Source organism: Pinus tabuliformis, chromosome Q (genome assembly GCF_031772625.1).
Source record: "Pinus tabuliformis cultivar Carrire ecotype Pingquan chromosome Q, CPIR1, whole genome shotgun sequence".
NCBI lineage: Eukaryota > Viridiplantae > Streptophyta > Pinopsida > Pinales > Pinaceae > Pinus > Pinus tabuliformis.
The window spans coordinates 1,313,173,148-1,313,198,521 of record NC_142296.1 but is presented as its reverse complement, the minus strand read 5'-3'; positions in this window follow the sequence as shown (position 1 = coordinate 1,313,198,521).

The window sequence follows — 25,374 nt, the reverse complement described above, 5'->3', positions numbered from 1 at the left end:
ATTAAAATTTCATTGAGGAGGGGTTGGGGGATCAAATATCACCCCTCCTTATAGTCGTTTCATGTTAGTTTTGGGAGATTCGTCTACTAGTCCCGGTGGCCCAATCCTCCCATACTTTTTTTGCGGCCATAGTACTTAGGTGAGGTGGAGGGGAGATGGGGTTGACATCCCATGCCCCTCACCATATTTAATGTTATGGTTATGTGGGCTTTAGGGGTGGAGGTGTCAAGGTTGCCCACTCTACTTTTGCCAATTGGTTATGGTTTCAAGGGTGGCAGGATCATGGCCGCCTGCCCTGTGTTTTTATATATTAAATAAAAATAACCACCGCTCCTTTGGAGTTTTCCGGAACCTTAGACGGTAGGAGACAAATTAACAGACCCATAATTTTTCCCTAGAAACTGGCCGGATTCCAATGTCAGATGTTCGCAAAATTGTTCCCTCATTAAGCATGCCCCTTGGGTAAGTCAACCTATAACTTTGACTACTTCTACCTTCTTCATACAAACTCAGATTGGAGTGTCGTTTGCACCATTGGAATTAGGGCAATGAGCACTTCGATTTGATGTCAAGTTAACAAAATTTCTGCCACTTTGGATTTTGAGCCTTTTTCATGCCCCTGGTGGCTAAAGATCTGCCTGGATCAATCCTCACCATTGAGGAGATTTTGGAATGCCAAAATCTTTATTAGTCAATTGGAAAGTGAGGGAATTGTTTTCCCACTCTTTCTTTTTCCATCCATTTTACCTTGCTAGGTTGCATCCCTTTCAAACCAACTCAAAGGTATTCCACATCACCCTGTCGTGAAGTCCTAGTTTTTGTGTCAAGGATGATATCTTCAGGAAAATCATCGAGATACTCTAGTGAAAAATCATCAACTGCAGGAACTGATCCCACCTCTTCGGTGTCCATAATCAATGGTGTGTCATAAAGCCTTAAGTTTTCCACATTCACTATGGAGTACATTTGCATATATGTCGGCAAATTGAGACGAAAGGAATTGTTTCCAATATTCTCCAGTATGGTGAATGGACCATACTGGATTGGTCGCAACTTCTTCCCTTCTCCCTTCATCTTTTCCTTTATGATATGGAACCACACTTTGTCACCCACTTGAAATTGATGGTCAACTTGGTGTTTGTCATGTCGAGCCTTGTACCAGGCTTGAATTTTCTCCAACTCCTCCTATACTACTTGGTGAATCAAATGGATATGCTGAATGAACAACTGCACTTTGTCCCTGTCATCACATCCACTGGAGTCATCTTACCTTCCAAAGACCATATCAAAAGGATCTTTGGGTAGGTAGCCAAAACATGTCTCAAAGAATGAATAATGCTTATATGAGTGCACTGCTCGATTGTAGGAATGTTGCACATATGGAAGATGCTCATCCCATAACTTAGGATGTTTTCCACAATAGGCTCACAACAAGTGTACCACAATGCGGTTGATTAATTCTATCTGTCCATTAGTTTGTGGATAAAATGTCGTGCCTCTTTTCAACTTGGTGTCCATCATATTCCACAAGTTGGTCCAAAACTCTCCGAGAAAGCAAGAGTCCCGATCTGACACAATTGATGTGGGCAACCAAAAATGGAGCCAAACATGCTGAAAGAAAATATAAGTAGTTTACTCTGTAGTGACCTTCTTTTTACAAGGCATTAAAATACACATCTTACTAAAGTGGTCAACAATGACATAGAAATAGTCATGATTTTTTCTAGACAAAGAAAAAGCTCCTATAAGATCCATCAACACACTTTGCCATGGACGACTCAGAATAGGGAGTGGTGTGTAGAGCCATATTTTTCTATTAGAGGGCTTTGAAATAGAACACATCACACATCCCTTTACATATAAAGTCATAATGTTATTCATATGAGGCCAAAAATAAAATCTGTGTACATGACACAATGTTTTTTCAACACCAAACTGACGAGACACAAGGAAGGTTTGGGCCTCCCGGATGACATGCACCCTTTCCCCTGTGGGTATGCACAATTTTCCAAGGTGATACAACAGTTTCCCCTTCAAGTGGTAGTTGTCCACCTGTGAACCATGGGTTAGTTTTGCACAAATATCCTTAAAGTAACCATCGTTAACATATTTTTCAACATAACTTTCAAAAGATAACTAAGCATTATGAAAAATAGAAGAAGCAGAATTAGGAGGGCAAGATAGCATGTCGACCACTTTGTTTCTAGCGTCCTTATTATACTTTATTACCAGATGAAACTACTGAATAAAAACCATCCACCTGATATGATGAGCTTGCTGCAACTTGGTTTGTCACTGAAGTTATGGCAATGGCTGATGATCGTATGGATGATGGTCTCCTTGTCGATCAAGTAGTCTTTCCACTTTTTCACACTCTGGACCAAGCCATATAACTTTTTGTCATAAGTGGGATAGTTTATCACAGCCTGAGAGAATTTATCTGAATGGTAACATGTCAACTTCTTTTTCTGCATCAGTACATCTCCCATGCAATATCCACTAGCATATATCTCAATCTCAAATGGTTGTTGGAGATCTAGTAAGGCTAAGACCAGTGCAGTGTTGATATTTTCTTTCAATTCTTCAGAGGACTTTTGCTTCTTTCCTCCCATTGGAAGACTTGCTTTACAGTTGTTAGTGTGTGTAAAGGTTCTAATATAATAGAGAAATTGGTTATAAATCTCCTCCAATATTGTACTACACCCAAAAATCTACAAAGTTTGGTTACAGAAATAGGCTTAGGCCAATTTAAAATTTCTTCAACTTTAGAAGGATCAATTTTTAACTAACCATGACCAAAAATATGACCAAGTTAAACCAAAGAGGTTTTCCCAAACTCACACTTTGAAAATTTTACATAGAGTTTTCTTTTTTAGATACATCAAGCACTTTCTCCACATGGCATACATGTTCATTCCAACTTTTACTAAAGACAAAAATATCATCTAGCTATACAAGAACAAATTCATGAATGAAAGGCCTAAAGAGATCATTCATGACCCTCATGAAAGTGGCTGGAGCATTGAAAAGTCCAAATGGAATCACCATCCATTCGAACAACCCTTGTTTGGTCTTGAAGGTGGTTTTCCACACACCGAGCTCTAAAATTCAGACATGGTGATAACCACTACGCAAATACAAATTGGTGAAATAGATAGCATTCTTTAACTGATCTAGTAAATCATCAATGCACGGGAGAGGGTAATGATTTTTCATCGTGAATTTTTTTTAGCGCTCGGTAATCCATGCACATTCTCCATGTGACATCTTTCTTCGGAACTAAGAAAATTGGTGAGCCACATGGACAAGTGCTCGGTTTGATGACCCCTTGGTTCAATAGTTCCTACACCTACTTTTTTATCTCCTCCATTTAAATAATTGACATCCTATCAATGCTAATATTTGGTAAGGGAGCATCATGCTGCAAATGGGTCTCATGTTGGATTTCCCTCTTCAGAGGTAATCCCCTTGGTTCCTGAAACATCTCATCATAGTTAGCAATTAATTCACATAATCCCTTTTTATGCACATGATCACAACCATGGAAAGCATCAGATAATTTTTCATCTTTCCCCCTTACAACCATAAGTATGCAACCCTTACTGGAATTCACAGACCTCTTCATTTTTCCTACACTTACAATTCTAGCATTGATTTTAGTTTGATGACCCCTTACAATATATTCTACCCCATATTTTGTTATTGGTATTTGTTTTCATGACGAAAGAATATTTCTTATATCATATAGATATGGACTCCCTAACATCATGCCACAAATATCCAATGGTATCACATCAAGTTCTACCTCATCCACTAAATTAAAAGCGATCACAAATTTAACCTTGCACTTCTTAGTTACACTCATTTTTTCTTTATCATGTATCCATTCAAGCAGGTAAGGTTCTGGATGTCGTTTTGTTTCTAAGCCTAGCTTCTTTCCCAAGGAATCTGAAATTAAATTTGCTTCGGATCCACTATCAAATAGAGTTTCCACTTTTGTATGATTCATGACAACTCTAATATGAAATAACTCAATTCTCTTTCATTCATTAGGAAGAGACTCATCTATTGAACTAGTGCCTTCATCTGATTCAGAATTAACATGAGGTGTAAGAGTATCTATTGTTCCTTCTACTGTGATGTATGATTCATTTCCAGAATCAAATCCAAGGTCTCGCTACACAGTTTCCACTATCTTTTCCTTTCCTTTTCCTCCATACTTATTAATCTCTTTTTCAGCTACAGTTTCCAATATTGATCATCATCACGACCTTCCTTTTTACAGTGAGCGCAATAAGGCCTTTCTCTTTCATATTTCTTGGTTGATGTTGTCATCTCCTCCTTTCCCTTTCCTTTCAATTTGGGTTTTACATTTTGGGGTTTGAAAGGTGGTTTCCTAAAATGATCATCTCTTTCATTTTTACCCCTATTCTGAAGTAGAAATGGCTTTTACACTAGCCAAGTCAACAGTAGTTGATTCAAACAATAATAATGAATGTCTAATGTAACTATGTAATAATCCAATATACTTAGTTACTACTTCAGGTGAGTCAAGTGCAATGGCAAAATTAAGTGCTTGTTTTCTAAACTCCTCTGTAAAGCTTTGAACATCCTGACCTCTGCCTCACCTTAAATATTGCCAATCCACTAAGGATTTTTGCTTATAACCCAAGGCATAAAATTGTTCCTTTATTGCAGAAATGAAACTAGGCCATGGGGAAAGAAGATTACCCACAGTCTTACTGCTTCACAATTTTCTCTCCCACCAGACAAGAGAAGTGCTACTCAGCCAAAGAGAGGCCAACTTGATCTTTGCCTCATCCTCTTCGATCTGCAGAATCTTGAAGTAGATTTCAAATTCCCTAATCTAGTTATTAAGTCTTTTTGCATTACTTTCATCGCTAAACATGGGAAAATCAAATTTGACATCTAATACAAAGAAAGGTTGCTTAGATGCATCCCTTGAATTTATATGATGATGGTCATGAGAGGAAGAAGAGCTTTCACTTGTGGAAGGAGAAGGAGGACTTTCTTCTCCAACATTTCCATGCATTGGACCTTGTTCTTCTAAATTTCTTTCTTCTGCTTTCTCTAGCCTTGAAAGCAACTGACCAACATTTTCTGCCATCTTATAGAAGGTTTTGCCAAAATTGTGCTCCTCTTCATGATGAGCCTCTTCATCTTCCATGTTTCTCCTTCAATTTGCATGCCCCGCTTCAGGATCGAAAGACCTTAGTTTACCTTCGCCTGTTCGGAGCCTATTTCTTGTTGGCATACAAACATGAAATTCACATCTACAAAGACCTGCTTTGATACCACTTGATCCAATATCTTTTTCTTATAGATGTATTAAAGAATCACATGGATAGATTGTAGCTTAAACATAGAAATTTAATGTGTAGATGAGAGAAGAAGAGAAACACATAAAAGCATGAAAGAAGACAAGATACTTGATAACAAAGTTCATCAAATTTGGACTATGTCTTCGGGACCTACTCAATCAATGGGGAGGCCTTCATTCATTAAGTGGCATGAGAAAGAAGAGTACAATAATAATTTACAAAAAGGATTATTATACCTCCATTGTGGAAAATGGATGAAAAATGGAGAGACTTTTTGCAGAAACTAGCATCACCACTAAGTTAATATTGCCAAGAGGTGAAAAATCAATATAAAGCTTACCAAAATCTAACACTGGACCAAAACTAACCCCATGGAAAATGTGCTCAGGTAAGGTTCTGCCCCCTATCATAGGCCTACTCGCAGTTTTGCCTCCTGCAAATGATGTGTCTCAAGATACGTGTGAGCTCCTCCCACCCAGCGCACTGAGAAACTAGGTTCATATAATGGTTGTTGGGCAGATTAACCAAGAAATTGGTCGGGCACATTGGTTAAAATTAAAAGTTCATTGAGGAGGGGTTGGTGGATCAAATCCCACCCGTCCTTATAGTCGTTGCATGCTAGTTTTGGGACGTGGGCCTGTTGGTCTGGTGGCCTGCTCACCCCATATCCCGCTTTGCCTATAGTACTTAGGTGAGGTGGAGGGTTGGTGGGGTCATGGCCACCCACCCCACTTTTGACTGTTGGTTATGGTTCTCGAGGTGGCGGGATCATGGCCGCCCACCCTGTAGTATATATATATATATATATATATATATATATATATATATATATATATATATATATATATATATATATATATATATATATATATATATATATATATATATATATATATATATATATATATATATATATATATATATCTATATACATATAATAATAATAATAATAATAACCACCACTCCTTTCAAAGTCTCTAGAACCTTTGGTTGTAGAAGATAAATTAATTGACCCATAATTTCTCCCGGGAAAATGGCTGGATTTGGGTGACAGATGTTTGCCAAAGTGTGCCCTCCTTAAGCCTGCCACATGGGTAAGTCAACCCACAACTTTCACTACTTCTATCTTCTTCATATGGACTCACATTGGAGTGTCATTCACACCATTGGAATAAGGATGATGAGCACCTCAATCTGATGTCAAGTTAATACACTTTCTTCCACTTTCAATTTTAAGCCTTTTTCATGCCTGTGGTGTTAGAGATCCACCTGGATCAATTATTCTTGACATCTTCATTGAGAATAGCTTTGTCATTGTTAGGTCCCTATACTACTAGTGTAACTCCTTATTGTTATTAGTACAACCCCCTTATTATATCGTTGTTCCCATGTAGTCCCCATATTGTTATTATTGTGCCCCATAGAATCCCACTATTGTTATTATTGTGTCCTTACACTATTATTATTATGTCGGCTCTGATTATATTATGACCCCTTAGACTCCTATATATGGAGAGGAGGTCTTGTCATTTGTATCATCCAATAATTGTTCATTTGTATAATGTAAAGCAGGTTGCCCCCTCGAAGAGGCTAAATTCTAAGGCATTTATCTCTCTTTTCTATCTTTTTGTGACCTGGTTTCATAACATTTGGTATCAAAGCTTTGGATTCTAGGGTTTCACTGCTCCAAATAGTTCATCATGGTATTTTCACCATGACTTTTTTATACGACGTTTCAAAAGCTAAAAAACAAACCTAGTTTAGAAGAACGTTTGTTGAACCGCATGTCCGAATTAAAGATCTTGTCTCACTATAGTTTCAGAGATATGATATGAGGAAGTTAGGGTTTTTGAAAGCTCCATAATTTCATCTAAAATATAGGTCATTGTGGTATTTTAAATATAACCTTTTCTCTATGAAGTTTTATAAGCTAAAGAGAAAACCCATTTGAGAAAAGAGCATTATAAATCTCACATCCAAATTTCTGATCTTGCCTCACTATATGTTTGGATACATGACCTAAGGAAGTTAGGGAGTTTGCAGACTCTAAAATTACATCCTAAACAGGTGACCTTGGGAAAATCATCATAACCTTCTCTCTGAGAAAAAAATTGAAATTTCATAAGAAGTTACAAAAAGAGGACGGAATGTAGTTTTCTATGCATACTTTTAAGATCCAAAGGTCGAACCAATGACAGGTGGCACATTGTACAAGTTCGCTCTACTGAAACATTATATAATCAGGTCACCTTGGGAGATTGGGCATGAAATTTTCTCGGAGAATCAAACTCTAATCAACCTTTTAGGGTTAGAAATAGGACTAAGAAGGCTATTGCAGGGGACAATTTCAAAACTTTGAGATCTGAAAGTATATAGTTATAGTCATTTGAAGATCGAGCTCCTGAAATCAAGAAAAGGCGATATGAGGAAGTTTGATGGAAAGGATCCAGTAAATTGGATACTACCAATGGAGCAATATTTTGATCTACATGGTGTACCACTGTTACAAAAGTTATGTATTGCATCTTCATATTTAGAATGAGATCATTTTTTATGGTATAAAGGGACTTGTTCTCGTAAAAACTTGTTACGTGGTCAATTTTCACAGAGGAAATGATAGCACATTATGAAGATGCAAAGAGAAACACCTTCTTTAGAGCAACACCACAAAAATTGGAAGGAAAAAGATAAAAAGGGCTTTGTTACAAAGTGAAAAGAAAAATTATGGCAACAAGGAAGGCTACCTCCCATAACTATAAAGATGGAAGTGTTGTTTCTTCTAGCCTTCCACAACCTACAAGGGTTACACCACGACAATTAGAAGAAAAAAGAGAAAAAGGGCTTTGTTACGTTTGTGACAACAAATACATTAAAGGTCATAAGTGTGCCGAGAAGAAATTATTCTACATTGATTGTTGAGAGGAGGAAGAAATGGATCAAGAAGTGTCAAAATAAGAGTATATACACCAGGAACCAACACCATGGAAAGAAGAAATGAATCCAAGCATATCTTGTAAAGCATTGGAAATGATTACCACTCCTAAAACTCTCAAGATATAACGACATATAAAGAAGAAAAAGGTTCAAGAAGTGAAATATCACATCAAGAAAGAAGAAATGAATCTGACCATATCTTGTAATGCATTGGACAAAATTGAATCAGACCATATCTTTTTGTGAGTTGGTTTCATAACAGTGATGCTAAGATGGTTCACCTACTACTGAATATAACTGATGACAATGATAAATCAATATTGAAGTCATCTATTTTATATATATCTTTCTCATGGAATAAGTTTCTTGTGATAGACCTATGTGAGGATTGATAGGGAGGGCTTGACAAGGATGGAATAGTTGAGCTCAAAAATGGTTGAGGAAACTACGACTTTTAACTAGAACTATGACATGTTCTATGAGGAGGAGTTCTTCAAGGTTTAATGTAATGGGCAAGTATAGGGAACAATGTGATGATCCTGCTAACTTAGACCACACAGTGTGCATGAGTGAAGGGAGATGAAGGTGATCAATGTCTAATTTGAACTGAAAGTGACTCAGAAGAGGAATCACTATGTTCTAGGACTATGCAATTTGCTAAGGAAGGAAGGCATGATAACTCTTGGGCAAAGTGTGCACTTGAAACGGCCAAGGAAACACGACTACTCACTAAGAATGCATTGTGCATTAGGAGGAGAACCAAGAACACAAGGAGGGTGTAGGGCATAGAAGTAAGGTGGAAGGGAAGGAATAAGTACCTACTGAGGGTGCACAATGTTCTCCACTAGGAGAAAGATGTAAGGATGGTGCAATTTTATTCCACAATGGTTTTCTGCAAGAGCATATTACATAATTCACTAATGTAGGTAGTAGAAGGTAAGTAACTTTTCCTATGTGATGTCTAATGCACTATGATAGGGAGGAGACCTTATATGTCATACATTTATTTTTTATAGAGCCTATATAAATAATCCAGGCACTATAGAATGAAGAATTTATCACAACATAGTGTAGTGAGTCAGTGCATGCAACGAGGCTCACGTGACTATACCTTGAAGGTTATGAATGTGTAGCCATAGGAGATGACCTTGAGGAGGAATCAGTGAAATTTTTTAGGAGGAATATACATGATCAATAAGGCTCATGAATAGAAAGTTCTCATCATTTGGTGAAGTATTGAATCTCTCAAAACTTATACTTGGGAGTAGGAAGAAGAAGAGCTCCAAAATGGCTAAGTGTGAGTGTTATAGACATTTTTGTGCCTTACAGCATAGAGCATGAAATGTCAATAATATAAGGGATCCAAAGTCCCTAAACATGTTGTTCCTACCCCTAGAGGAACAAGGTCAGCAAACCACAGCACTTCAGATCAGTTCTCCACTGAAAAACACTCAAAAACAGGTCAATTTTGGATCAAAGCAGCTGCTCCACTAAGCATCTACGCTGAATGTCAAAAGCTCTATGGTGTACCTGCGCTGCATAGCAAGTGCAACAAAGGCTACCTGCGCTTGGCATACTTTGACATGTGGAGGAATCTTTTCTCAATGTGCCAGTGCCCAGGAAGCTTCCAAAATGACACTTGGATCAAAAGATTCGCCTAATGATGAGTTAAGAGCTTCTAAAAACTCCAAGTGGAAGGTAGAAACTCCGAGTGGATTCAAGGACTGAAGAACAACTGGAGTTGAAGAGGACAACAAGTCACACATCGAGCTGACTTATCTTCACTCCAAAACTCTATATAAGGATCTCATCACATGGGATCTAAAGGGCGGAATTTGGTGCAAAGAATTGCTGTTGGTTTACAGTTAAGAGTATTGGGTGATTGCTTAAGGGAGGTGAAGAGGAGATTTGTTTCCGTCAGGAAGGTGATGCTGGATTGGACCTCTTACGGTTGTATCACCGCCTGAACCTTACTTCCTTATATTAATAAAGCATTTGAGGTTCTTCTATCCGCATGTGTTTCAATGGTGTATTGTCTTACTTGCGTATTTGATTTATGCTAATCCTTGAATCAATTATGAATGCATGCTTCTTGTAGTCTCCTTTTCTTGTCTTGTTCGCAGGATCTCGTGTAGCTGGGCCCGTGAGAAGACTTGGAGCTAGGAGCGAGCGGCAAATAGAGGAGGTTGGATCGACCATTTGCGCAAGACATCGGTAAGTGGATCTCTTCCTTTCATCTCTTGCATGTCATAAAGAAGTAACTTTAGATAGCTTTGCTTCAGCTGTTGCTAAGGAACTATCACCCTTAGAGTGGGATAGGGTCATTCCGTGTTGGATACTTTTCCCCACAATAGACTGGCGACTCCACTGGGGATCGTGTCTTGTTGGTAGCTTGTGTTTCTTGCTATTCATTTCTTAAACAAAGGGAGTACCGAATCAAACTGCATTCGAGTCCTTCGAATGCAAAGTAGAGGGCAGCTACTCTAGCCCAGTGCTGGGCATGTTTATGATTTGAAGAGCTGATCCACAAGGACTCTTTTTAGCTCTTTGTGATAGTGTTCATCTTCCTTTAATCATCCTCTAGTGTATACTTGACTGATAGCCTCTGATTTGGCCAAAAACCATTGATTTTTGAGCAAACTGTGACCCGGAATCTGAGAGAGAGGAGAGTTGTCTCTTCAGTGCAGCTGCAACAAAGGCTACCTGTGCTGCAACGTAGGTCCCGAAGGGGCTACCTACGCTGCATGTCAGATTGACAGTGCAGCACCTGCGCTGATCCAGTTTTTCCTTGTGCAACTGGGATTCCCCACTGTCTGTTGCCCAGTTTTCAGTATTGTTTTTGCAGCCTGTTGTCAACCTGTATACCCAGCTGAAACTACTTCTCTTTGCCTTCATTCCGCCTCAGTTGTGTGAAGAAACTGTGATTGTTCTTATTGTATTTCTTGCTTTCATTCACAGTTTCCCGTAGCGAAAGTGAACTAGTCTTGCTATGACCTCTTGGATCTAGACCTGTGAGAAAGTGTCGTTGTGATTCTAAGAGCTAGTTTATTGCTGTTCATAGCTGCTTGAGCATTTGCTTTCGTTATATGGTTCGAATTTCAGTATTTCTTGTGTTGAAACGAGTGAATCTTAAGGTGTTCTTTTGATTATTGGACAAAAACTTGTTTTCTTTCGCTTGAAATTGAATTCGAAATTATACAACAGCTTTCTTTTTGCAATACATCAACATTAAGGAAGAAGAAAAGAAATACTTGCATTGTGCATGTGCATTTTGACAGTTTGCATGTCGATTTAGGAAAAGTGCATCAGTGTGTGCTCTATGATCTGTTTGAAAAGATGATGTCTTTCTTTTCCTTCAGTAGTTAAGATTTTCATAAGTTGAAAGAATTTAAAAAAGCTTGCTTATCATTCTTAGACTGCATTTAGGAGTTGTATCATACATCACGTGGTGATCCCTAAAGGCAAACTGCTAAGCAAGATCAACCTAAAAAGAACTGAATTTATCTAACAACGCTTTGAAACATAACGAAACACAGTAGAGGTCTAGGTAGAGATGTGAACCGGCGTCGTTAAACATAGTGACTGTCGATCTCTACGAAGGTGGGTGATTCCTCCTGAGGGATGATAGCACTAATACGGATTTGTGCTCCCGCGTACCGTCGCGTATATTGGGAGACCCCTATAGGAACAAAGCCTTTATCTATAGGAAGCCGTGTCAGCCGCCCTACTGATCGCCATGCAGTGAACACAGCATTCACGAAGATCGACCACTCGTACCGTAAAACGTATTTTGTGGTTTCGCGAAAGGTTTGGCACACCCTCTGCCTAGAACTCCAGAGTAGTTTCTTTTGGCCTTTTTCAAACTCTATAATTGAAAAAGTCCATCCGAGCATTTGTCACTTCGGGCTCGTTAATACATCGAAGGAGACTAGAGTCATCTTTACCTTTTTCTCGACTCTTAAAAAGTGAAAAAGCAAGTTGTGTCTAAAGCGTCGACATATAAAATTCATTCTAAGCGGAACATAATCACCCCTTATTCCTACGTTGATCTTTAGGTTGAGAACATGGAACACACCAACCAAGGGATTCCACACGATGGGAACCCTAGCCCTTTCTCCTCTTGGGGAGAAGTTGGTGCGCCCCACATGGCCACATTGTCGCTTCCAGGACTGACAATTGGCCTACCTGTTTGGCTATTCTCAACCACTGTAGTTCAGAACACCACGGTTCCTGAACAGTCGAGTCAACAGTTAGACCAGTCTAGAGCTGCCCTCCAGCCTTCCGCTTCTTATAAGCCTTCCTCCGATCCTTCTTCTTGGAAAGGTCAAGCCGCCGAAAGCGGAGCTCCCATAGAAAAGAAGAAGGAAAAGAAGAAGAAAGAAAAGAAGCAGAAGGAGCCAAAGGCACCTGGGGGCAAGCAAAAGGCATCTAACAAAAATCCACACACCGCACGGACTGGGCCCAAATCGCCATGTGTCATATGTAGAGGGAACCACCTCCACCATGATTGTCCCAGTATTCCCCGGATACTAAGGGACTGGTCCCCTCGTTTGCACAGTTCGGAAGCTTCAACCTCTGACAACCAGGTTGAATGCTTACCGTCGACCAACGAAAGTGAAGGTTCTAGACGATGAAGGGGAATGAGATTCCCCTACGAACTGTGTGAAGGCAATCACACCCTCCACCATTGTCCCTTTTTAGACGAAGCAAAGAGAGTTTTGGAAGATCAACCGGTTGCACCATTGCTACTTCCTCCTGGATATCAAAAACTCGCGCCAAGTCCTTCGTTGGTTGAAAATACAGCTGCCCCGCTCATAGGGCCAGCTGAAGTGTCAGTCACTGAAAGTGAACCTACTGAGTCCGGACCGGACGAAAGTCCAAAGGTCGAAACGACAGTTGACCCGGTTCTCCCTTCAGAAGTTTCATCTTCAAATACCACAGTCATTGAGGATTCATCTTCAGCTGACACCCCTACCGAAGAGAGTAAGGATGACACCGTCCAGATTCTTTTCATCAACACCGATTCTGATGAACATTAGGGCAATGTGCCCACTCCTTTATCGCAGGAAGGAGCATCGTCAGGGTCATACCCGGCCGTATATTCGGTCCCACCACCAAGCAACCTAGTTGTGTCCTTTGATTGGAACCAACTAGGCAAACCCCGGTTACCAGCCAGTATACCATTTAGAATTATAGTCCAAATATACAAAATGGTGATGGCTGGAACTATCATTGATGAAGGGGCATTTGTGAGTATCCTGTCCTCTATTGCTTGGAAAGCACTAGGTTACCCGACGCTTTTGCCCGAGATAAGGAGTCTCTCGGGTTTTGACAAAGGAACCAGTCGACCATTAGGGATTCTACCTAATGTGCCTATTACCTTGAAAGGGAAGGCTGTCAAGATGAACTTGATGGTCGTCCAAGGACCCTTGGATTATAAGCTACTCCTTGGACGAGACTACATATATTGCATGGAAGCAATAGTCTCCTCACTCTTTCGAATAATGTGTTTTCCATACGAAGGAAGAATGGTCAAGCTCGTAGACCAACTTTCATTTCCGGGATCACGCATCGCAAATAGTCACATACCTATCCTGAATGGTCTATTTGATCAGGAAAGGTCTCTACCTCCGGTTCTTCTTCCTGATGAGTGCGAGTGATTCGGGAAAGTAGGGCCGGAACCCAGGGGGCATGCATCCTGGTCTGCTGGGGTCAGAGAAAACCTTTGGTGTAAAGTAGAATTTCCGCGGGAGAATATGACTAGTTCGTACCCCGTCCCCTCCTTCATCTTCGTAAAACAGAAGAGCCGGCAAGAGCTCTCATGCAGAAGAAGGGGAAGTTAGGAATGGGGTTGTTCTGGAAAAAGATTCTTTTGTTAAAGTTAAGTGTGTGGCGGAGCATCGTCATTCACCATCGCCTAGTCGGCGTCGCCGAAGAAAGTTTTGTTTGAAAGGATTAGCGGAACAATCTTTGGGTAACCTGAAAGAGGTAGGCCTCACCCGTTAAAAACAAAGGTTTTGACGGATAAGTAGGGGCGACCTTGAAATTAGACTTACACCTGGGGGCATGCAAACCTCTTGGAATGCAAGCACGGGCGGCTATTTTTGTTTTTTAGTTTTTTAGGTCTCCCCCTTTAAACTTGTAGGTCTAACCCGTTAAACTCGTAGGATTAGCCAATACCCAGCTTGCATAAAGAGAGGATATGGAGCAAATCGTAGGGAGATGAAGCTCCTTAAAAAAATAGCGATCTTCCAAGAGACCTTCCTACTTTATGACTGGTAAAAACGAGCAGTTTTGGCATAGTTCATGCTCGTTAAAAAATAAACGCAAAACCGAGCAGTTTTAACGCGGACTTCATGCTCGTTAAAAAATAAACATAAGCATGTGAGCAAGCTTCCCCCCAGAGTTCAAGCTCATCCAGAAAAATGAACTGGTAAATAACCATTTTGTTGGCATTATGATTCAAGTGTTGTCCTTGATGGCAACTCACTCAGAGGATGGTACAGGTGCTCAGAGGTTGGTACAGGTGATGGCAACTTAATCAGAAGACAGATCTCAGTACAGCATACCAAGGAAGCTCATACACGCCGTTTCGTTAAGCCCAAGTCGCGTGTACACGCAAGTTCGATTCATAAAAAGCGCGTGTATGTGGAAAGGTTCCTTTGGTCCATGGTGGTTAGTCCTTGGAAGTTGTGCCTATGATTTCGGACCATTGTGTCTCAACGGGCGTGTCGATCCCTAGTTTTGAAGTTGATGGTATTGTGTTACTATGGTTTTGGCTCTTGGTATTGAGTTAGGCCTAAGACTATATAAGGAGAAGAAGATCATTAGGCAAGATCATCTTTCGACAAGGCTTGAATATCTAAGAGAGAAAGAGATCTGATATGCAGGTTCTGGGTTGCTTGATCTAAGCCAAGGAGAGATCACATCGGTTGATGGAAGACTAGATCTAAGGATAGATCGGGATCTAATGGTTTGAAATGCACTATCATGATATGGTTGATTATGCGTATTTCTAGATCTGCATATTGTCGCAATGTTACGTTTTGGATCTAACTAATGTCTGGTACAGCTGCAAATTGAGAAAGTTTATTTTTAGATCTGTACGCAGGTTGGCTTCGGTAAAAGAGCGTGTATACGCGGGTTTTGCTCATTGAAGTAGCGTATATCTTTTGAAGCTTGATTTTGGGTTTACAGTGGGGTCTGACTGTTATTGCAGAGTTCTGTAGTCTACTCTGTGTTCTGGTAACTGGTGATTGACAGGGTTCAGTGGTTCAGTGATTCAAAGTTTGGTTGTTTTATGCTTCAATGATCTGTTGTGGAAATTGAATGATTTGTGGTCTTCAGATTGTAATGTTGTGCTTCAGGAATATCCAAGTCTGAAAATGTATGAAAAGTGATATCTGAAAGAAGGAAGATTGTAGGTCAGCACCTACGTACTAGTATCTTGGCTAGTACAAGAGCAAAGGGGGTTGGAGCTCCCTTCCAAGGAAGTTTGGAGAACGAGAGAAGGTTGAAGCCTTCTGCAGGTTGTAGCCTGCGTACTGGTATAAGGCTGCACCAGTACAAAAGATTGTAAACTGAAGTTTCATATTAAAGAAAGATAGAGACAACTTGCAGCAGGTGGTTTTCACCCACATTGGGTTTCCACCTTATATCTTGGTGTTCATGTGTGTGGCTTTTTATCTGTTCTGTTTTACTGCACATGTTTACTGTTAATGTGATGAATAATGTCCTGATGCACTTAATTGAAGAAAAAGCTAACTAAATTGTGAGTTTTCTTCCTATACGCTGTTTTACTTCGTCACAGTAGCGTGTACACGCTGGTTCACTTAACTGAAGTAGCGTATATGTTTTGAGCATTTAAAAAGTTTGATTAATCAGATAATACTGATTCACCCCCCCTCTCAGTATTATTTCCAACAATTGGTATCAGAGCAGGTCCTTCAGAGAAGCTTGATCGCTTGAAGGAAGATCATTCATCATGAGCAACTACGAGAAAGAAGCATCAATCAGGCCACCGGTTTTTGATGGAACAAATTTCAATTATTGGAAGGTAAGAGTTACTGCATATCTTCAATCTCTTGGTACAGAAGTTTGGGACATTGTAGAAACAGGCTATGCTTTTCCTTCAGCTACTCCTACAGATCCAGCTGAGAAAAAGGCATATGAAACAAATGCAAAAGCAGTCAGTACTCTATTAGGAAGTATATCTCAAACAGAATTCATGAAGGTCATGCACTTCAAATCAGCAAAAGAGATATGGGACAAAATGATCACTAGCTATGAAGGAGATGAACAGGTAAAGCAAGCTAAACTTCAAACTCTCAGGATTCAATATGAGACCCTCAAGATGTATAATGATGAAAGTGTGGCTAATTATTTTCTTCGGGTAGATGAGATTGTTAATTGTATGAAAAATCTGGGTGAAGAAATAAAAGAGACTATAGTAGTTCAAAAGATTCTAAGATCATTATCCCCCAAGTTTGAATCTAAAGTATCTGCAATAGAAGAAAAGGAAAATCTCAAAGTTCTCACTATGTCTCAGCTACATGGAATTCTAACTGCTTATGAAATGAGAAAGGGAGGTCCATCAGACAGAAGGGAAGCTGCTTTTAAGGCATCAAGAAAAGAAGATTACTATGAAGCAGGCCATGTTCCAGAAGAAGAGGAAGAAGAATCAAACTTTGTCAGAAATCTTCAAAGAGGTGCTGGAAGGTTCAGAGGTAAGCTACCTTTCAAATGCTTTGCTTGTGGAAGAGTAGGTCATTATGCTGCAAAATGTCCTAATAAGGATAAAGGAAAAGAACCTGCTAGATGGAATAAGAAACAAAGTGCAAATAAGAAAAGCTACTACACCCATGAAGATAGTGATGGCTTATCAAACAGTGATGAAGATGAACAAGGTAATAAATATAAGCTATTAATGGCATTTGAAGATGATGATTATGAGGATGCTGTAGATGTTGATAATCTCTATAATGAAATTACTAGACTCAAGAGATGCATAGAAGAAAAGAGTGTGATCATTGATACTTTGCAATTTCAAATTGATGAAAAGGAAAAACATCTTGAAAAACTAGAAGGTGAAATTGTTGGTCTCAGAAAAGAAATTGAGAAAACAAAAACTATTAATCTTAAGTTTGTCAAAGGATCTGAAACTTTGGATGAGATTATCAATGTGCAGCGGTCTCCTCTAAACAAGACAGGTTTGGGCTATAATGGAGAAACCTCTCAAGCATCCACCTCAAAAAGTTATCTTGATGCAGCAAGAAGAAATGAGCAGAAGAACAATGAAGATAATCAGGTAAAGCAGGGACGAATTACAAACAGAAACTATCAGGGACAATCCTTCTTAAGGGTGAACAAAAGCTACAACCAACCACAGGTAAAATCTTCTCAGTTTGGCACAAGAATAGATGAAAATAGAAATTACAATCAGTTGGCTGGTAGATTCAATAACCGCAGAAGCTTCTTCAATGGACAATGCTTTTCTTGCCATAACTTTGGTCACAAAGCAGCTCAATGTGTTGCATATAAAACAATCATGACTAGGGAAGCTCAAAAACAAAGAAGTATGACAGGGATTACAAAGAGGACCTATAACAACTTTTCAGTTCTTGAAAATGAAGTTGAATGTTCTATTTGCAATAATTTTGGTCATAAAGAGTTTGAATGCAGGAGCAGGTTTCAGGAGAAAAAGGAACAAGCCACGAGCACCAAAAAATGGAGAATAAAAGAACCTCAGACAGAAAGATGTGGGATAGCGTTTTATGCAGAAGGACAGGAAAATCTATGGTACATTGACAGTGGATGTTCGAAACATATGACAGGTGATAAAGAAAAACTCGAATCTTATTCTACTTTAGAAAAGGGAAAGAAAGTTTCTTTTGGAAATGATACTCCTGCAACTATAAAAGGAAAAGGTATTGCTCCTTTGAAAGAAAAGGTTAAGGCTGGAAATGTTTTGTATGTTGATGGATTGAAGCATAATCTTCTAAGTGTCAGCCAGATGTGTGATCAAAAAACCGAGGTTATTTTCAGATCGAATGGATGTCTTGTTCGTGATCTTGATACAGGTAAAACAGTTCTCAAAGGCAAAAGAACTCCAAATAATCTGTACATATTTGAAGAAGGACAACAACAATGCTATCTTAGCAAGGATGAAGAGCACTGTTTATGGCATCGAAGGTTGGGACATCTAAGCTTCTCACAAATAAGGAGAGCATGCAAATATCAGGCAGTTCGCGATCTTCCAGATATCAAAATTCCAGACAACACCATATGCAAATCTTGTCAGTTTGGAAAGCAAACCAGAACTAACTTTCCAGAGAAGGAAGGATCAGCTAGCTTGCCTCTTGAGCTAGTCCATACAGATGTATGTGGTCCATTTAGGAAAAGGACACCTCGAGGAGAAGAATATCTGATATTATTCATTGATGATTTCTCAAGGTTTGTTTGGTTAGGGCTTATGAAGCACAAAGATGAAGCATTCGAAAAATTCAAATCCTTCAAAGCATTGGCTGAAAATGAATCAGGACACAAAATTAAGTGCCTCAGATCTGACAGAGGTGGGGAGTTCACATCAAATGAATTTTTCGATTTCTGCGATGAACATGGGATAAGAAGAGAATTCTCTACAGCTAGAACTCCTCAGCAAAATGGGGTTGTGGAAAGAATGAACAGAACTATCCAACAAATGGCTCGTGCTATGCTCGATGAATCAGGTACTCCTGCAACCTTCTGGGGTGAAGCTGCACATGCTGCTGTTATCATTCTTAACAAAACAAATGTCCGAGTAAACAACACTCAAACACCTCATGAGCTTTGGAGTGGTAAAACTCCTTCCGTGAAGCATTTCAAAATCTTTGGGAGCAAATGTTATATTAAGAACACTGATGAGCAACTTGGCAAACTTGAACCTAGAGCAGATGAGGGCATTCTTCTTGGTTATTCTCCACATAGCAAAGCATACAAGTGCTACAATAAAAGACTTGGCAGAATTGTTGACAGTATTGATATAGTGGTTGATGAGAAGGGATATATTCCTAGGCAAGTTCATCATGAAGACATTGAAGAAGATGAAGGTTACTCTCAAAGGCGAAATGATGAAGAAGAAGAACCTCAAGAAGAAGAAGAATCTCAAGAAGAACCAGTGGAGCAGACAAGAATAGAAGAGAAGACTCCATCCAGATATGTCCAAAAGAATCATCCAGAAACTCAGATTGTGGGGCAGAAAGAAGCAGGAGTACAAACAAGAAGGACACTTGCAGAAGCTTCAAGCTACTTGGCTCTACTCTCCTCCATTGAACCACAAAATGTGAAAGAAGCATGCAAAGATGAATGTTGGGTCAAAGCAATGGATGAAGAACTTGAGCAAATCGAAAGGAACAACACTTGGGAATTAGTTCCTAGACCAAAAGATAAGAATGTAATAGGAACAAAATGGGTCTTCAAGAATAAGTTAAATGAAGATGGAGAAGTAATTAGAAACAAGGCCAGACTTGTTTGTAAAGGGTATGCACAGCAAGAAGGAATAGATTTTGAAGAGACCTTTGCTCCTGTGGCAAGACTAGAGGCCATCCGAATGTTCCTTGCTCTCTCAAGCTTTCAAAACTTCAAGGTATTTCAAATGGACGTGAAATCAGCCTTCCTGAATGGAGACTTAGAAGAAGAAGTATATATTGAGCAGCCAGATGGGTTCATTCTTGGAAATGATCCAAACCTTGTATGCAGATTGAAAAAGGCACTCTATGGGCTCAAACAAGCTCCAAGGGCTTGGTACTATCGGTTGGACAAATATCTTCACCAAGAAGGCTTTTCAAAAGGATCAGCAGATAGCAATCTCTATATAAAAGTTGAAAATAACAAATTGCTAATTCTTGTTGTTTATGTAGATGATATTATTTTTGGCAGCAATGAAGAGACCATGAGTCAAAACTTTGCCTTGGTTATGCAGAAAGAATTCGAAATGTCACTTCTTGGAGAATTGACATATTTTCTTGGATTGCAAATCCAACAAAGTGAAGGAGGTATCTTCTTGTCTCAAACCAAATACCTCAAGCAGATCTTGAAGAAGTATGGCATGGAAGAGTCAAAGCCAGTATGTACACCCATGGTTACAGGATGCAGCCTCAGTGCAAATGATGAATCAGCAGCAGTCCACCAACCCACTTATAGATCCATGATTGGGAGTTTGCTTTATTTGACAGGTACTCGACCAGATATTACACATGCAGTAGGAATGGTTGGAAGATTTCAAGCCAACCCAAAGGAAACTCATCTTCAGGCAGTCAAAAGAATCTTCAAATATCTTCAAGGGACCCAAAACTATGGCTTATGGTATCCTAGAAATACTGATCTCACTCTTCATGCTTACACAGATGCAGATTGGGCTGGAAGTGTGGATGATAGGAAAAGCACAAGTAGAGGTGCTTTCTTCATGGGTTCCAGATTAGTATCTTGGTTCAGCAAGAAACAAAGTTCGATTGCCTTATCTACAGCTGAAGCAGAATATGTGGCTGCAGCATCTTGTTGCACACAACTTCTTTGGATGATGCAGACCTTGCAGGACTTTCAAATCACTTGCACTCCACCTGTCTCTATCTTATGTGATAATACAAGTGCAATCAGCATTTCAAAGAATCCTGTCATGCACTCAAAGACCAAGCACATACCAATCAAGTACCATTTTCTTCGGGAACAAGTGCTTGAGCAGAAGGTCAAGTTGGAGTATGTTCCTTCTAAAGAGCAAGTTGCTGATATTCTCACAAAACCACTGCCCAGGGAAACTTTTGAATATCTCAGACAAAAGCTGGGAGTAGTTGATGCTTCATCCTGTTGTTGAAGTTTGTTTGTTCTACAGAAAAGTTGGTATACGCAGGTTACGGAAGGGATATGAGCGTATACACGCGGATTCATGCTGGGTAAGTCGCGTGTATGCTGGACGCTTGTTGCAGAAAGAATATCCGCGTACATACGCTGTTTTGTACAGGATAAAACGCGTATATGAAGTTCTGAACAGCAAGGGAAAACTCTGAAGTTCTGAACAGCAATAGGAATGTCAGAATTCTTCAGGCACAGTTTCAGGGAGTGCAAGAGGCACAGGTTCAGGGGGAGCAGCTCAAAAGTCTCATAAAGCATTGTTGGCATTCAGATGTTTTGGTTGTTGGTTTCAGGAGAAGGAGCTCAGAAAGAAATTCTGGTTGCTGATCTAACAAGATGTTTATCAGATGCTGCTGGTGTCTTTCCTAAGTCTTGGTCTAGATCTGTTGTCTCTATGTCATGTATCTCTCTTGTCATATCTCTTTTATGGTATCAAGGTCATGTAACGGCCTTTGTTGGTTTCCCCACTATGCCTGGGATGAATGTTGTAATATAATTGGTTGTTTCTGTTATGTCCCCTCTTGGTAGGGAGTATGGATGTATGTATTGAGTCTTTTGGTGATAGGAAGGTCCCTTATGGTGTATAAGTCTTGGTTCTTGTTGAAGAACATCTTTTGCAGATCTGGCCTTCGGTCAGGGGGAGCACAAGTCAGCACAGCCAAACAGAGATATCAGCATGTCCTCAGGGGGAGCACAGCCCTTTGCCCTTGATGTCAAAGGGGGAGAGTGACTTGGTGTGATGGTTGCCATCAAGTCCAAAGGGGGAGATTGTTGGCATTATGATTCAAGTGTTGTCCTTGATGGCAACTCACTCAGAGGATGGTACAGGTGCTCAGAGGTTGGTACAAGTGATGGCAACTTAATCAGAAGACAGATCTCAGTACAGCATACCAAGGAAGCTCATACACGCCGTTTCGTTAAGCCCAAGTCGCGTGTACACGCAAGTTCGATTCATAAAAAGCGCGTGTATGTGGAAAGGTTCCTTTGGTCCATGGTGGTTAGTCCTTGGAAGTTGTGCCTATGATTTCGGACCATTGTGTCTCGACGGGCGTGTCGATCCCTAGTTTTGAAGTTGATGGTATTGTGTTACTATGGTTTTGGCTCTTGGTATTGAGTTAGGCCTAAGACTATATAAGGAGAAGAAGATCATTAGGCAAGATCATCTTTCGACAAGGCTTGAATATCTAAGAGAGAAAGAGATCTGATATGCAGGTTCTGGGTTGCTTGATCTAAGCCAAGGAGAGATCACATCGGTTGATGGAAGACTAGATCTAAGGATAGATCGGGATCTAATGGTTTGAAATGCACTATCATGATATGGTTGATTATGCGTATTTCTAGATCTGCATATTGTCGCAATGTTACGTTTTGGATCTAACTAATGTCTGGTACAACTGCAAATTGAGAAAGTTTATTTTTAGATCTGTACGCAGGTTGGCTTCGGTAAAAGAGCGTGTATACGCGGGTTTTGCTCATTGAAGTAGCGTATATCTTTTGAAGCTTGATTTTGGGTTTACAGTGGGGTCTGACTGTTATTGCAGAGTTCTGTAGTCTGCTCTGTGTTCTGGTAACTGGTGATTGACAGGGTTCAGTGGTTCAGTGATTCAAAGTTTGGTTGTTTTATGCTTCAATGATCTGTTGTGGAAATTGAATGATTTGTAGTCTTCAGATTGTAATGTTGTGCTTCAGGAATATCCAAGTCTGAAAATGTATGAAAAGTGATATCTGAAAGAAGGAAGATTGTAGGTCAGCACCTACGTACTAGTATCTTGGCTAGTACAAGAGCAAAGGGGGTTGGAGCTCCCTTCCAAGGAAGTTTGGAGAACGAGAGAAGGTTGAAGCCTTCTGCAGGTTGTAGCCTACGTACTGGTATAAGGCTGCACCAGTACAAAAGATTGTAAACTGAAGTTTCATATTAAAGAAAGATAGAGACAACTTGCAGCAGGTGGTTTTCACCCACATTGGGTTTCCACCTTATATCTTGGTGTTCATGTGTGTGGCTTTTTATCTGTTCTGTTTTACTGCACATGTTTACTGTTAATGTGATGAATAATGTCCTGATGCACTTAATTGAAGAAAAAGCTAACTAAATTGTGAGTTTTCTTCCTATACGCTGTTTTACTTCGTCACAGTAGCGTGTACACGCTGGTTCACTTAACTGAAGTAGCGTATATGTTTCTGAGCATTTAAAAAGTTTGATTAATCAGATAATACTTATTCACCCCCCCTCTCAGTATTATTTCCAACAATTGGTATCAGAGCAGGTCCTTCAGAGAAGCTTGATCACTTGAAGGAAGATCATTCATCATGAGCAACTACGAGAAAGAAGCATCAATCAGGCCACCGGTTTTTGATGGAACAAATTTCAATTATTGGAAGGTAAGAGTTACTGCATATCTTCAATCTCTTGGTACATAAGTTTGGGACATTGTAGAAACAGGCTATGCTTTTCCTTCAGCTACTCCTACAGATCCAGCTGAGAAAAAGGCATATGAAACAAATGCAAAAGCAGTCAGTACTCTATTAGGAAGTATATCTCAAACAGAATTCATGAAGGTCATGCACTTCAAATCAGCAAAAGAGATATGGGACAAAATGATCACTAGCTATGAAGGAGATGAACAGGTAAAGCAAGCTAAACTTCAAACTCTCAGGATTCAATATGAGACCCTCAAGATGTATAATGATGAAAGTGTGGCTAATTATTTTCTTCGGGTAGATGAGATTGTTAATTGTATGAAAAATCTGGGTGAAGAAATAAAAGAGACTATAGTAGTTCAAAAGATTCTAAGATCATTATCCCCCAAGTTTGAATCTAAAGTATCTGCAATAGAAGAAAAGGAAAATCTCAAAGTTCTCACTATGTCTCAGCTACATGGAATTCTAACTGCTTATGAAATGAGAAAGGGAGGTCCATCAGACAGAAGGGAAGATGCTTTTAAGGCATCAAGAAAAGAAGATTACTATGAAGCAGGCCATGTTCCAGAAGAAGAGGAAGAAGAATCAAACTTTCGCAGAAATCTTCAAAGAGGTGCTGGAAGGTTCAGAGGTAAGCTACCTTTCAAATGCTTTGCTTGTGGAAGAGTAGGTCATTATGCTGCAAAATGTCCTAATAAGGATAAAGGAAAAGAACCTGCTAGATGGAATAAGAAACAAAGTGCAAATAAGAAAAGCTACTACACCCATGAAGATAGTGATGGCTTATCAAACAGTGATGAAGATGAACAAGGTAATAAATATAAGCTATTAATGGCATTTGAAGATGATGATTATGAGGATGCTGTAGATGTGGATAATCTCTATAATGAAATTACTAGACTCAAGAGATGCATAGAAGAAAAGAGTGTGATCATTGATACTTTGCAATTTCAAATTGATGAAAAGGAAAAACATCTTGAAAAACTAGAAGGTGAAATTGTTGGTCTCAGAAAAGAAATTGAGAAAACAAAAACTATTAATCTTAAGTTTGTCAAAGGATCTGAAACTTTGGATGAGATTATCAATGTGCAGCGGTCTCCTCTAAACAAGACAGGTTTGGGCTATAATGGAGAAACCTCTCAAGCATCCACCTCAAAAAGTTATCTTGATGCAGCAAGAAGAAATGAGCAGAAGAACAATGAAGATAATCAGGTAAAGCAGGGACGAATTACAAACAGAAACTATCAGGGACAATCCTTCTTAAGGGTGAACAAAAGCTACAACCAACCACAGGTAAAATCTTCTCAGTTTGGCACAAGAATAGATGAAAATAGAAATTACAATCAGTTGGCTGGTAGATTCAATAACCGCAGAAGCTTCTTCAATGGACAATGCTTTTCTTGCCATAACTTTGGTCACAAAGCAGCTCAATGTGTTGCATATAAAACAATCATGACTAGGGAAGCTCAAAAACAAAGAAGTATGACAGGGATTACAAAGAGGACCTATAACAACTTTTCAGTTCTTGAAAATGAAGTTGAATGTTCTATTTGCAATAATTTTGGTCATAAAGAGTCTGAATGCAGGAGCAGGTTTCAGGAGAAAAAGGAACAAGCCACGAGCACCAAAAAATGGAGAATAAAAGAACCTCAGACAGAAAGATGTGGGATAGCATTTTATGCAGAAGGACAGGAAAATCTATGGTACATTGACAGTGGATGTTCGAAACATATGACAGGTGATAAAGAAAAACTCGAATCTTATTCTACTTTAGAAAAGGGAAAGAAAGTTTCTT